Genomic DNA, 13,065 nt, shown 5'->3' on the forward strand with positions numbered 1-13,065 from the left:
CTTTACATACACCCTATAAAACAATAGAGCATAGATGAGAGCCAAGTTTCTTACTATTGGAGAAACTAGTTACAAATAAACAAAGAGGAGATGCTAGAATAGACTCCTTTGTGTGGATTAGAGTTGTCAGCATCAGTGTAAACTCATATTTATTTTATCTACAGAAATATAAATAGATACAGAAATAAGTAGAGATGTGTGTATATACATGGGTCTGTAATATATACATACATTTCCTAACTGTTCTCTTAGGGTGCTTAGAAACACCCTAAATTTGAATATGCATATGAACAATGGCCAGAGCATGGAAATAAAAATAGAACTCTGATCCATAATTTCAGCAACCAGCCCAAGAAACCCATCCATTATCTACAGTAACCAGCCTAGGAAGCCTGCCTCCTACCTGTAAGTCAGACTTGTAGGAAGTCAGACTGCTATCTCTAGCAACTGGTACAGGAAGCTAAACAACAAACCCTGTAAGAGTTGTCCCAGAGTGGCCACGACTTGCTTAATGACAGGCAGATTCTCTAATTTTTGTCCCTGCCTCCAACTTACGACCAACCAGAGAAAACCAAATATTTACCCCTAACCAGTCACATAGGCTGTCCTGCTTCTAGTTAGCTCACCTACATAAGCCTTCCCCATGCCATCGCCTCCAAAAAGGGCATAACCGAAGTGTTCTCTTCCTTTCACTATAAAGCTTTTCTGCTCTTCTACCTATCTACTTTGAGTCTCTGTCAAACACAAGTAATGGGGGCTGACTCCCTTGCTATAGCAAGCTTTAAATAAATAAACTTTGCTTGTTCTCATTTGGCTGGTTTCATTTATTTCCACAGCAGTAACACCACAGTAGCAGTGAACACACCCAGGGATCAGATCTTGATCTCTAGAAATTATCCTCCAAAAAAGGAATCAGGGTCCATTGCAGGGACGGTTGATTTCAGGGCTTGAGCAGGGAAAATATAAGATGAACTTGGTGCATCTTATGATGCCAAAGAAGGAGGAGGAGAACGAGAAAAAAGATCATGGGAGCATGTCAGATGGGCACAGGAGCAACTTGAAAACTCTCCCACGGCCAAAGTTGGAGCAATATAAGCAGCCGATTACATAATTATATATAGTATTAGAATATAGCCCAAAGAATAACATGGATATTCACAAATCTATTCTGATATAAATAAGTGATTGAATAAATAAATGTGGAAAAGAGAGCTGTTCCTTATAGAATTATTCTAATTATTGAATATAGACAGAATGAGGGAAATAGAAAGCCACCTTTAGATCATGATATTAGTCATTGGTGTAGGCAAGGTCCACTGGTGAATGATTAAATTAGTTGGCAAAATTTCAAGGACAGTTAGGACAGTTGTATAGTCTTAAAGTGTTATACTCAATATATTTATTAATCACTGTGATAGTGTTAACATATGTCCACAAATTTATTGATACTCTTCCCTTGGGAAACGTTACCTAATTTCCCTCCCCCTAAGTATGAGCTGGACTCAATGCATCACTTCTAAAAAGGAGATTATAGAAAAAGAAAAATAGTAACTTTCTGTTGAAAACCCTGGCAGAAACCATCTTAACCAAGTGGTCAAGCTTAACATTACTAGTCATAAACATATTGATATTACTTACCCTCTGATATAATGTCATTAGAAGGGCATATCGTGGCACTGTTTCCAAAATTACATAACGTCAGTCTAATCATGAGAAAGTATTGGACAAATCCAAATTAAGGGCTATTCTACAAATTGTCTAACCAGTATTCTTTTGAAGTATCAACTTTATGAAAAAACAAGGAAAGACTAAAGAAATTGCAGATTAGCAGAGACCAAGGAGATATAATGACTAAATGCAAGATGATAACCTGGATTGGATCTTGGAACAGGATAAAAAAGGCATTAGTGGAAAATGTGGGAAAATCCAAATAATGTCTGTAGTTTAGTTCATAAAATTGTACCAGTCTTAATTTCTCAATGTTGATAAATGTACCATGGTAAGATCTTAAAAAATGGGAGATGCTGGCTGAAGGGTATATGGAAACTTTCTATGCTCTCTCTGCAACATTTCTGTAAGTAGAAAATTACTTCAAAATCATGAGCTTTAAGAAGTTGAAGTCTAGAAACAAATGTTTATTTTTTAAATAAGCAAAAACAAATGAGTAATATAATGGCAAAAATAGGGTAGGTATAGTGCTAAGAAGGAGAAGAGCTTTAGCTATTCACAAAATGAATATGACCTAGACTCTGTTTTAGGGTCATTCCAAAATGGTAACATTATAAGTAACTATTTTTGGCTAAAGCATTAATGTTTTATGTTTTAAGTAAAGTTATGAATAGAGACGAATCCTGTCCAGGAAAAACCAGTGTATTTTTTCAAAACTATATGTACATTTTGAAAGATATGGTAACAACAGACTTTTGATTAATCTTTAAAAAAGCTGTTATTAAAATTATGGAGGAGAAAATAATTGTTCCATCAGATATGAAGAGTTTTAAAATACTTTAAAGCTGATTGATGACTTTCATTTGTGTATGTAAAGATGTAGTAGACTATTAAGTTATCTAACAGGCTTTGATGTTTTCCCTGTATCATTTAACAGTAAGCATACTTTTGTTGTATTCTCATTGCATGATTGTGGAATGTAGGTTTCCAGTAACTCTAATATCATTCTCCTTCCTTGAAATATGTTCCCATCAAAATAATTTCCCGTACACTCCCTCCTATCCACATCATATCCAAACTCCTCCCTGGAGCCGTTGATAATTACTGTAGTCGTCATTCTTTGTCAAACCTTTACATCCCATTTTTTCTCCCCTTAGTTAGCATGAGTGCCGTAGTCATACATAAGTTTTACACTTAAGCACAGGCACTATCTTGTACTTATTTTTCCCCCAAAGCACCTAGCACAGTGCTGAGCCTAAATAGGGCCTTAATGAATGACTGATTGCTTAATTAAACTGAATGCTTCTACAACAAGGATAATCCATTTCTTGACCCTGCAAGACAACACAGAAATTACTGTTTATCAGAGGCTGCCCTTATTGCTGAACATTTATTCTGGACGAAATATTAAAGCCATAAGTGCAAAAATCATGCCAGTTTAATGGTCATCCCTGTATTACATGTCAGAAATTATTTGAGCCAGCTGCAGTACAGTGACTTTTGACCTACTTTCCATTTTTTAAATTAGGTTAGGAGGGAAGCTCTTTATTTTTCCCATCTTTGAACATTCAAACAAATATCAGCACTACCAAAAATAAATACATAAATAAAATAGAAATAAAATCTCACCAGTTGAAAGGCCATTAAGTTCAGAATTTTTTCTTTTAAAAATTCATTCTCCTGTCTCTGGGAAAACTCTCAAGGCAGTGTATTTTCAGAGAAAATTTGACGAAAAAAGTTATGAGTTGAAGTGAATGGAATTTTCGAAAGACTGGAAAGAGGAGGTGGGAATAAAAATTTAAACTGAATAAAGAAGAAATGGCAAATAGAGGGAATCAATAGTATGTTCCTGATTCTCTTTCTTTTTATAAACTATTAATCTAAATTATTTTCTACTTTCCCCTAAATGGCTATGAACCTCAGAGTCCTTTAAACATAGGGAATATGTTGTACGACATTAAAATGGATATCGCAGACATATTTAAGAATTTCAGCAAACATCCATTCTTGATAACTTGAGTTATCAACATGTTTTTGTTTGAGTTGAGCCAGTAAAGATCTCTGTAAAGGTCAGATTCCCACTTCAGATGAGAATCTTGCTCTAGGGTACAAACCCTTATAATGAGATCACTCTAATTTTAATTAATAACTGACATAGAAACCCTGTGAAACCCTGTGAAATAAATAAAAATGATTCATTTGACAACATATGGCAAATGCACACTGTGGGTTTTTCATCATATTTTGTAACTTCCATGCCGTTGCCACAAGGTACCTGTGGAATTTGGCTGCCGAAGAGACAGTACGATAAAGGCTGCCCTTTTCAAATATCTGTGTTTCTCCCAGAGAGAGAAATACTACAGAAGTATGCAAAATAAAGAAGGAAAACAAAGATGTTCTTATATAATTCATCTGAGATTTTATCTTGTAGAGTTTTTTTTTTGAAATTCATTTACAATTCTAAAGTGTCTGACTCATTGACTTCATTAATTTGGAAAGGAATTAATTTAGCTACTACTACCGCAAGCCATTACCAGTACATTTGCATGAGGACACTATTTTTAAAACAGTGGTTAGAAATAAATCACCATTTCAAAGATTCACCTATATATTTTCAGAATGAAATACTGTGGAACAATTATTTTTCATGTATTTTTGTAGAGTTCCAATAACTTTTAACCAGTTTCCTTTGACCCAGAGGCTGTACTGCTCCCCCTGGAACTGGGTGGGATTTTCTTCCTTAGCCCAAAGTTGAAGTATCAGAAATACAACCATTAATAAGACATGTGGGACTTCCCTGGTGGTCCAGTGGTTAAGACTCCACGCTTCCACTGCAGGAAGCGGGGGTTCAACCCCTGGTCTGGGAACTAAAATCCCACATGCCGCGTGGCGAAGACGTGGCAAGCATATACTTTGCTTGAAACTATTAGTAGAGAAATAGTCAAAACTATTTAAATTTCACAACAGATTTTAAATACTATACTTCCAAGTACTTTACCATTAGCCAGTGGGTTGGAGTTCTTACCGTCTGCTTCCTTTATTTGACAGAGTGAATGTGATACCTGGGTTACTTTATTGAAACGTTGGAGGACTTCACTCTTCCTAGGATTTTTCTTTTGTCATTAATTTATTCATTCATTTACTCACTCACTCACATATTCAAACAAGCATTTATGAGTTGCCTGATGTGAGAGCTGCTATATCAGTCACTGGGGAAGCAATGATGAGAAAAAAAAGGCTTGGCTACTCTTCTCATGGAAATAAGAGTTTAGTAAAGGACGTGGGTACTAACCAAACTATCACAGAAATAAATGTGGAGTTACAGATTTGATCAGTGCCAGGAAGAGAGGGATGTGGTAACACTTGATGTTGTTAGACTAAGAGAAAGCTTCCGTAAGTGAAGAATGGAAGGGGAGAGAACAGAGCAGGAACAGGGGCTAGCATGTATTCAGTCATTGTATATTCAACTAGGTACTGGGGTAATAGCCACAGTGAGACTTGGAGACTGGCCCTAAGGTATAAGGAAGCACATGGGTTTTTTTAGGGACTGAAAAAAGATTGATGGGCTTGGAGCATGGGGTGGAGGAGTTATGAATTGGAACCTAGTGGTTGGTGGAAGAAGGGATATACAGAGCCTTGTAAGCATTGTTTTCATCCTGCAAGCAACAGGAAACCATTGAGAGTCAAGCAGGGGAGGGGGTGATATAGTTGGGTTATGTTTCAAAAATTACCTTGGGCGCCTATTTGGAGAAGATGTGCATGATGGCAAATTTTAAAGCACTTCCCAGATTGATTGCTCCTTGAGGAAGCCCTGCCTTTTCTTTATTTTCAGGGAGGTTTGGCATTAATGAAGCATACACAGATTATCCTGTTCATTCTAAAATACTCCATCCTTTGGAAGATACCCATCATCCTTCCTTTATAATAAATTTCAAGCAGTTCACTTGGATAAACTGAGGAATCCATTTGCATATCTAATGTCTATGTCTGTGTGTGTATGTGCGTATGTAATTCTTTTTTCCTTTGATGAAAAAAGTCTGTCTGTTCTTTAATTTATCTTCACGTCCTCTTTCCATAAAGGACTTGAGTGACTGAAAATCTATTTACCATCTTGATTAGATTGGTATATGTTTATTATTTCAACGTATTTTAAATGGGTTTTCCCATTTACATTCAATTGGGTTTCTGTTTTTATCATGACACATTGGTGGTAGCATTATTTGGCTGTCAAAATGGGCTATGATGATGTGTGTTTGTTAAAACAACAAGGAATTATTAAGAAGCTATGCGTGTCCTCTGCTAGGTGCTTGTGCAGCTCTCATAGCTTTTTATCAGATGGAGTTTTTCTCTTGTAAAGATCCAGCTAGTCTCATACACACACAAAGCAGCCAGTATTTTTCCATGCACAGTGTTTTTCCTCTTCTGCCTTGAAAAAGAGTTCACTATGTCTCAGGCAAGTGTGTAGACACTGAAGTAGATTTTTCTGTGAGAAAATCAAACATGTTACTATGTCATTTCTCTGGATATAACTGAATTCTGTAGTGTAAATGTGGGCTCACCAGCATGTTTTCTATAGCCAGACTATATGTATAATGCTTTCAGCCAATAATTTGTAGAACTGAGAAATGAAGCCACAGATGCCATACAAGAAAACAATTATCTTTGTGGAAATAGCTATAAAACAATTTTCAACTAAGGAAGGAAAGATTTCTTTCTACCCAGTGGCTTGGAAGTGGATCTATGTACAGGAGAGGCAAAGTAATGCAGGAGTTAAGTATGTGTTACGTAGAGGCAGGCTGGATGGATTGTAATCCCATCTCCACCATTTATCACCTGCATGACATTGGCCAAAGTCCTTATTCTCTCTGTGTCTCAGTTATCTGGGCTCTGAAATTGGTACAATAATAGTGTCAACCTCATCTATTTCTGGTGAGGATTAAATGAGACAGGGAATGCGAAGATATTAGAAGAGTGCCTGGCACATAGTAAGGGATAAAAATAACCTTAATTGATAGTAATCACATCACATCGATTGAGTAAACTGTATGATTAAGACTCAGGCCTTAAAGAGAGCTTTGCTTAGTTCCCCACTGTTTGCCTACAATTCTCTGAGTGACATTAAAGGAAGAAAAAAAGATATAGGGAAAGACTGACTTATGAAATTCAAATAAGTGGCATTTCAAACTACTGTTTAGTTCTTCATCGCTGAGAAACAGCTTATTTTTGCATATTTAAAAGATGAAAGAAAATGTATGCATATTAATTTTCAGTTAGGCTTTCTAATGGCGGTAGAACTTTTCAAGTGATTTCCAATGGTGGAAAGATGAAGCATTCACACCCAGGTGAACATTTTAGTGTTTCAGGCTAGAATAAATTAAGTATTGCAATTGAAGGTATACCCAAAGCTTCTCACATTTTGAAGAAAAGATTAGGCATATATTTTTTTTTCTCAAATACTGGATTAAAAATAGGTATGATGACCATACTTTTTCTCAATGGTTTATCAGCAGTGAGGATTTTTAGATTTTTTTTTTTGGGTAACATTGAGATTACTGTTATCAAAATAAAAGTAGGCTATTTGTTTTCCATCCAAAGGTGCTGTCTAAGGATTTTAGTTGGATTCTCTCAAATACACTTATAATTTGTATTTTCCTAAGAAGCAACTCAGATAATATTCTGCAGTAGAATAATTGTATTAATAATCAAATCATTAGATAATGTTTACATCTAAGTTCAATAAGCTTCAGTGTCCCAAGTGCTTTAAATCCTTTTGCAGTGAAGTTATGGAGAATTTGAACACTGCAGGTTGATCTTGTACTTGGTCATGGTGTATTAATATACTCATCTGGGACGTCTCTTTCCTTTCTAGCTTTGTAAATTCAACCAGTCCATCCTGGTCTGTCTCCAGTACTTCCTATTCTATGAAGCCCTCCAACATTCTCTGCTACTAATCATAGTAATCATAATGTTTTATAATTATAATAATACTACTAATACCATTATTTCCACTATTACCCATTAACATCACTATCATCATTGTCTTCTTCATTATCAGTACTTATTGCATAAAGGTAAGCAAGTTCTATGTCCATCATTTTATTTAATCATCTCAATAGCACTCTGTAAGATACAAGTTACTATTATTCTCTACTTATGGGTGAGAAACTGAGGCTTGGAAAGTTTAAATACTTGACCAACTTCACAAATGCAAATAAAAGATGGACCCAAACTTGAAATCCAGGTGACCTAACTCCAAAGCTCTCACTTATCCACCCTGATTTACTACCCAAAATAATAATTGAAAAATTAGATATTTAACTTTTACTGTTTCTATGTTTTGTCTTTATAACTGAGACTTCTATTTTCCCCAAAATATCTTTTCTCTCTTTCTTGCTTAGAATCGGAATCTTTAAAATTTAGCTAGGCACATGGTCATGAAGAATGAGGACTCTGTGTCCTAAATTTCCTATGCATCTATGTGGATTAAGTCTGTCTAATCAGATATCAGTGTAAGTTCTCCTTAAAAAGAAGTTTATCATCCTTTCATCCTTTCTTCACTCTGTCAGTTGTGTTGGGGACCAGGGTGGGGTGGGGGGCTGGCAATGGCCTAGCCATCTCAGTATATGATATGGAAGCCACATGCTAAGGATGAGGAATGCTAAGCATTGCAGAAGAACTCTAGGTCATTGCCTCTGTGCCACCCTGAACAGCCCTAAACTGACCCTTATTTTACTTAGGAGAAATGTTTCTATTGTGTTTATATCTCAGTTATTTTGAGGTTTTGGTCTCTTAAATGCAACCTCATCTTACCTAATATACTCTTAGAGGTCAGAGAGTCTTTTATACAAGTATGAATACTCCTAACATTTAGAAAGTACTTGATAAATATCAGATTGCTTTATGATAATTATACATTTCCAAATATCTTTAAGGTCTAAAATCGTGAAAAATCACATGAAGTCTATTATACATAAATTTAAAACCGTAGTATGTTTGAAACTCTTAGAACTGGATCTTTTATTGGGCTAATGTTTATTTTGCAGGCACTCTAATCACTTCTTTCATATGAACACATGGTAGAGTTGATATAAAATGCTATTATACATAGTTGGGCACACTCCCACTGCTGACAGAATAAGGAAAAACTACATTTAAAAAAGTGCTCCCGGGGGCTTCCCTGGTGGCACAGTGGTTTAGAATCTGCCTGCCAATGCAGGGGACACGGGTTCGAGCCCTGGTCCGGGAAGATTCCACATGCCACGGAGCAACTGAGCCCATGCGCTGCAACTACTGAGCCTGCGCTCTAGAGCCCGTGCTCCGCAACAAGAGAAGCCACCTTAATGAGAGGCCTGCGCACCGCAACGAAGAGTAGCCCCTACTCTCTGCAACTAAAAAGAAAGCCCGCGCACAGCGACGAAGACCCAACGCAGCCATAAATAATTAATTTAAAAAAAAAAGTGCTCTTTCTGGGGGCTTCCCTGGTGGCGCAGTGGTTAAGAATCCTCCTGCCAATGCGGGGGACACGGGTCCGAGCCCTGGCCCAGGAAGATCCCACATCCCACGTGCCACGGAGCAACTGAGCCCATGTGCCACAACTACTGAGCCTGCGCTCTAGAGCTCGCGTGCCACGACTACTGAGCCCGTGTGCCTAGAGCCCGTGCTCCGCAACAAGAGAAACCACTGCAATGAGAAACCTGCGCACCGCAACGTAGAGTAGCCCCTGCTCGCCAGAACCAGAGAAAGCCCGAGCACAGCAATGAAGACCCAACACAGCCGAAAATAAAATAAATAAAATAAATTTTTAAAAAAGGTGTTCTTTCTGAATTAATGTCATCTCTTATTCCAGCAGTCTTAACTGTTATTATTATAGTAAAGAAACTGTCAGCAATTACTATACAAATCTTCATTCTCATAGCTGTGTACACTCTTGTTCACTAATTGAGCTTATTGTGCTGCAGCATTACAAAAGAAAACTTCTAGAAGTTAGTACAAACTAAGTCAAGAGGGAAGGTGGTCTAAGAAGTGCCTTCCAACAAGAGCTATCAATGATAACAGAGCCAAGATGCTAAACAAGAAAATTAACCATAAAATTATTAAAGACTCAACTCTATACACCTCAGTGTTGCTTTTGTCTTGGGAATGTTGTCTAATACATTACTTTCTCAGAATAGATGACAATCTGACATTAAAATAAAGTGGGAAAAGCATTCATATTCAGTAGTTCCTTTTTTTATTTACTATCTCAGTTCTTTAGTAAGTATTTTCCTAGCCCCTAGGCTAGGCACTGGTCTCACCTCTGGTGATGTAGGAATAAACAATATTGACATAAGTAATGCCTGCCTGGAGCTTACTTTCTGATGGAAAAAGACAGACAATCATAAATAATTGAAAGACTAAGATATTTTATTTTTTTAAGATGATTTTATTCATTTTATTTTATTTTATTTTATTTTTGGCTGCGTTGGGTCTTCATTGCTGCGCATGGGCTTTCTCTAGTTGCGGCGAGTGGGGGCTACTCTTTGTTGTAGTGTGCGGGCTTCTCATTGCGGTAGCTTCTCTTGTTGCGGAGCATGGACTCTAAGCACACAGGCTCAGTAGTTGTGGCTCGCAGGCTCTAGAGTGCAGGTTCAGTAGTGGTGGCGCACGGGCTTAGTTGCTCTGTGGCATGTGGGATCTTTCCAGACCAGGGCTCGAACCCGTGTCCCCTGCTTTGGCAGGTGGATTCTTAACCACTGTGACACCAGGAATGCCCCAAGATACTTTAAAATAGTGCTTGAGGTTAGCAAGATAATGAGATTGAAAGTGATCAGAGATGAGGGAAGGTCAGGCCAGATTTTCTGAGAATGTGTGATTTGGGCTGAGACCTAGATGACAAGATATGCCAAGCTTATGAAAATCTGGGGAAGAACCCTTTAGACAGGGGAAATAAGAAGTGCACAGGCCTTGAGGCTGCAACAGACTTCACTGACTCAGGAGACTGGAGATAACTCCAGAGCTTGGAGAGCAAAGTAGAAATGAGGAGAATGATGGGTGCTGACATCAGAGGGGTGGGCAGGACTGGATCGTATAGGACCTGGAAGGCTGTGGAAAGATGTTTGAATTTAATTTTCAGTTCTTTCAACATGAGAGGCAGTGGAAGTAACAGTTTTATGTTAAAGACCTATTGTTCTTTGGCCGTTTATAGCTTCCACCTTAAACTTAGATTTTTAGGATGTGAACTCCTCAGTTCTCATATCTGTATAATTCAGCTGACCATCATTGCCAGAAATTGTCTGGTGTTTCACAAGTGCTTATATTAATGGGAATATGAAAGCTGGAACAAGTTATGGATTCCTGTGACCTATGATAAATCATGAATCTTACTCAATTATGAGCTTCTTTTAATTCATACTGAAAGCATTCAGAAATAGTAAACTCAGCCTCACCTGTCACTAATATATTAAGTTGATTAAATATTGATTTTTAATTTTAGATCTGTCATTTCTTATTTAATAATACTTTAGATTTGCCTTTTCCTATTTATTGCTCTATATATCCATCTTTTAAAACATATCATAGGGAAAGCTGTAGTAAACTATTAAATACATGGATAAGAATAGGCACATGGTGACAAAGTAACATCAAATTATACGTTTGTGAAGATGTTCTTATATAGTTTGCAGAGTCTGTGAGATATATTCTGCTCATTGGACTTACCTTATGGAATTAAGTGTAAGAGGCAGATACGCTGCTTTGTTTGCAGTATCTAAGTCAGAAACAGTAAATATGCACTCATATCGCCTGTTCCTGCAAGGAACACAGACATGACCAGTCAGCTTCCTCCTGTAAAACTCAGCCTCAACCTCAGAATCCTTTTCATCATTGTGTCCTAAGCAGCCAGTACTCATCAGCGGGGTCTCAAGAGAAACTAGCTGATCAGTTGTCCTTGCCTTAAACAGACAAGGAGCAAAGAAGGTATGCATCTTTTCCAGTTGTGAAAATTCTTGTTTACTTTTCACAATACGGGATAATTTATAAAGAATATGGGCACATGGGACTTAGGGTAAGATTAACAAAATGCTTGACATATGGGAGGTGTTTAATAAATATTAGATTCCATATTTTTCCTGGAAACTCAAATGATACTATTTTGGTCTCAGAGGCCCAAAAAGGTTTTTATTCTCAAATACGACCCTGTCCACTCCCATTATCTATAGAATCTGGACCCTTATTTAGAGGAACATCCAGAGGAAAATACACACACAGACACACACACACACCCCCCCCAACTTATTTGTTATTATTCCCAGTCAGAACTTTATTGCTTTTGTCTAAATACCTTTACAAGACTTACAGATACTAAACATTGTGGTCTTTAAATGAGTTATAAAGAAGAGAAAAGAGTAAAAAGGGAACAGGTGAAAAAAAGGCCATCGATTTAGGTGAAGAATACAGAAAAAAAATTAAGATTTTAAGTTTTCAATATTTGGGCAAAATATTAAAGATTTATTTTTATAATATATTAAAATAAGATTCTAGCATATATTATTTGGCATAAAATGTCATCTACTCCTTGTGTGGTTTCTGTTAAAGAGGAAATAAAAATTGGGGTGTGTTCCCATTCATTGTTAAGATGCTTTTTTGTAGTGAGATATATTTCTACATATTTTATGTAACTTTTTTAAAGTATCTTTGATAGTAAATGCCAAATTGAAAGCAATCCGTTTTTCTCCCAGTTTTACTGAGAAATAATTAACGTGTGTCACTGTATAAATTTAAGGCAAACAGCATAATGGTTTGATTTACATAGACTGTGAAATGATTACCACAACTAGGTTCACATAACATCCATCTTCTCATATAGATACTATAAAAAGAAAAGAAAGAGGAAAAAAATCAATCCTTATCTATGTTTTCTGTTCCTAAGAGGTCATTATTTTAATTTATTAGAGGCTTTTGAACTCTTTAGTCTATAACATCTGAAAAATGTATGGGACTCCCAGCTCCATATCAAAAAATGTTAATTAAGAAAAGCTGTGGGGACTTTCTTGGTGGTCCAGTGGGTAAGACTCCTGCTCCCAATGCAGGAGGCCAGGGTTCGATCCCTGGTTGGGGAACTAGATCCCACATGCATGCCGCAACTATGAAGTCCACATGCCGCAACTAAAGATCCCACATGCCGCAACAAAGACCCAGAGCAACCAAAATAAATAAATAATTTTATTTATTTTTTTAGAAAAAGAAAGGCTGTGATGGACTGAGGTAGAGGATGGAGCTCATGTTAGAATTTTCTACTGGTTGAGAGGCATGTGGGTAATTCAAAAATAATGTTATCTCTTTTTAGTAACATTGTTGCATTTGTTTTAGAATTTAAATAATTTTAAATAATGGTATAGGAATCCCATTTTATCAAAATGT

The sequence above is a fragment of the Aethalodelphis obliquidens genome, unplaced genomic scaffold (assembly GCF_003676395.1).
Source record: "Aethalodelphis obliquidens isolate GAN/ISIS:26980383/991018 unplaced genomic scaffold, ASM367639v1 scaffold22, whole genome shotgun sequence".
Classification (NCBI taxonomy): Eukaryota; Metazoa; Chordata; class Mammalia; order Artiodactyla; family Delphinidae; genus Aethalodelphis; species Aethalodelphis obliquidens.